Genomic DNA, 2804 nt, shown 5'->3' with positions numbered 1-2804 from the left:
AGAAGCTCTGTGGAAACCAGTCCACCATATATGACTCTGCTGCTATTTAAGATCCTGGTGAACATAACTTCCAACATCCCAGCAGCACACAGCCACCACAGTGCCACAAACTAAACAGATTTGTGGAGGAAACCCTATGGAGCATTTCTAGTCTGACACGAAGAGTCACTAGGAGTTGGAATCTATTTGATGGTACCTAACAAAATGAGGAACACATGGGGCAGATCTGAACACACCCTGTGTGTCTAAAGACACCATCATAGAATTATGCTAGCAAACCCACTTAGCAAACCCACTGAGACATTTGTTGTTGTTGTTATGTGCCGTCGAGTCACCTGTGACTCCTAGCGATCCTATGTACAACAGCCCTAAACCCTGCTCTATTCTGTGCCAATCTCACTGTCTCCGACACATCCACCCCCATTACCCCAGTCACTGAATCAATCCACAGCTCAAAGGCATCAATTCTCCTTCTGTCCTCCCTAGTCATTGTCCAGCTCTCTGATGCATAGCAAGTGATTGCAAAGACCATGGCCTGTGTCAAGCACATCTTAGTCTCCAGAGTGACACCATTGTTCTTCAGTGTTCTGGAGAGGTTCCTAACAGCAGACTTTACCATCGCAATATGTCTTTTAATTTCCTGGCTGCTGGTGCCAAAAACATTGATTGTGGAGCCAAGCAAAATAAAGCTGTGAACAATCTCAATCTCTTCACCATCCATCCTGATTCTGCCAGTTGGTCCAGTTGTGAGAATCTTTGTCTTCTTGATATTGAGCCTTAATCCATATTGAAGGCTGCAGTCCTTTACCTTCTTAAGCAAGTGCTTCAGGTCCTCTTTAGTTTCAACAAGCAAGGTTGTGTCATCTGCATAAGGCAGATTGTTGACGAATCTTCTACCAATCCTGATGCCACACTTCTCCTATGTGAGAGATATAGTACTTCTTCTTTTTTTTTTTAAGAGCAGTGCTGCTTTTAATGATTTTAGTCAGGAACACCTACCTGTTGTGTGTGATGTTGATACAATTGCAAACAATAGACTTTCTCTCCACAAAGACAAGTTGCAGAAGTACAGCCAAGGAGAAATGGGAGGAGACTTTAAAGCCCTCTGAATGCTCATAGCCTTGTTGCCATTTTCAAGGCTTCTTGTAAACTTTTCCCCTAATTCCCCTACTTATCTATCAAGTTCCAGGAAGGTCATGACCAAGAGGCTGTGGGAGGGACTTCTTGTTCCAGACTTGCATTGTGTGCGAGCTGCTGCTTCTCACTGTGCTCATCGCTGGTGATAAGAGGGAGCTGGCTTGTTAGGAGTTCTTCTGGGGAACCTTGACAGTGACAGCCTCCACTTCAGTGTAGGCCTGCAGACCGTACTCTCCAAGCTCATGGCCGTTCCCCGACATCTTGTAACCACCGAATGGGGACTGGGCCCCAAACACATCATAGCAATTAATCCATACAGTGCCGGCCTGGAGGGCTTGGGACAAGTAGTTGGCCTTGTCTAGGTCCTTTGTAAATACCACAGAGGCCAGCCCGTACTTGGAATTGTTGACCCTTCCAACAACCTCCTCGATGGTCTTGAACTTCAGGACCTACATCACTGGCCCGAAGATCTCCTCCTTGGCGATGGTCATGCCGTCTTGCACGTCTCCAAACACGGTGGGCTGGAGGAAGTAGCCGCGGTCAGCAGCAGGCCCACCCCCACACAGCAGCTTAGCTCCTTGCTGCTTCCCGGACTGGATGTAGCCGAGGATCTTCTTGAACTGTTCCTCGTCCACCTGCAGCCCTGCTCGGTCTTGCTGTCAAAGGGGTTCCAAACCACGCGGGCCTTGGCCCGGGCCACGCTGCGCTCCAAAAACTCTGCATACACGTCCTCCCGCACGTAGGTCCGGGAGCCAGCGCAGCAGCACTGGCCCTGGTTGAAGAACAGGGCAAAGTGGGCCTGCTCCACAGCCAAGTCCATGTCAGCGTCGGACATGATGATGTTGGGGCTCTTGCCCCCCAATTCCAGGGTTACTCTCTTGAGGTCCGCTGCTGCCACCTGGATCAGGCGGCCAACCTCCATGGAGCCTGTGAATGCCACCTTGTCCACATTCTTGTGAGAAGCAATGGCTGTCCCGGCCGTGGGACCATATCCAGGAATAATGTTGACCACGCCAGGGGGCAAGCCAGCCTCCTTGATCAGGTTGGCCACGTAGAGGACGGTGAGTGGAGTCTGTTCGGCTACCTTCATCACAACCACGCTGCCAGTTGCCTGGGCGGGGCCCAGCTTCCAGGCCTGCATCAGGAGTGGGAAGTTCCACGGGATGATCTGGCCGCACACTCCGACGGGCTCGTGGCGCGTGTAGCTGAAGAAGTCCCCGTCGATGGGGATGGTCTTCCCGTGGTACTTATCAGCCCAGCCTGCATAATACCGGAGACACTTGACGACCATGTCCAGGTCCACCAGGTAGGATATGACATAGGGCTTGCCATTGTCCAGAGTCTCCAGGGCCGCCAGGTAGGTCCAGTCCCGCTCGATCAGATCCGCCAGGCGGTTCAGCAGTCGTCCCCTCTCGGATGCGTCCATCCAGCGCCAGGGCGAACCCAGCTGGAACGCAGCCCGGGCGGCCTTCACTGCCAGGTCCACGTCTTCCTTATCCCCTTCCGCCACCTGACAGATGACCTCTCTATTGGAGGGGTTGATGGTGGGGAATGTTTTCTTGCTGACGGCATCTCGCCACTCATTGTTTATGAAGATCTTGTTGCAGAAGATCTCGGGCTGCTGTTTGGGCGCGGGCACGGTCTGGACGGTGACGGACAGCAGCCAG

At 52.2% G+C, this 2804-nt stretch overlaps 1 pseudogene; it reads right to left on the bottom strand.

Moving 5' to 3' along the window:
• Positions 1 to 1301: 1301 nt before the first annotated feature.
• Positions 1302 to 2770, bottom strand: LOC102871921 (annotated as a pseudogene).
• Positions 2771 to 2804: the final 34 nt, after the last annotated feature.

This window comes from Elephantulus edwardii, unplaced genomic scaffold (assembly GCF_000299155.1).
Source record: "Elephantulus edwardii isolate Elephantulus edwardi_28Jun2011 unplaced genomic scaffold, EleEdw1.0 scaffold00001, whole genome shotgun sequence".
Lineage (NCBI taxonomy): Eukaryota > Metazoa > Chordata > Mammalia > Macroscelidea > Macroscelididae > Elephantulus > Elephantulus edwardii.
This window is presented reverse-complemented; position numbering and strand designations above follow the sequence as displayed.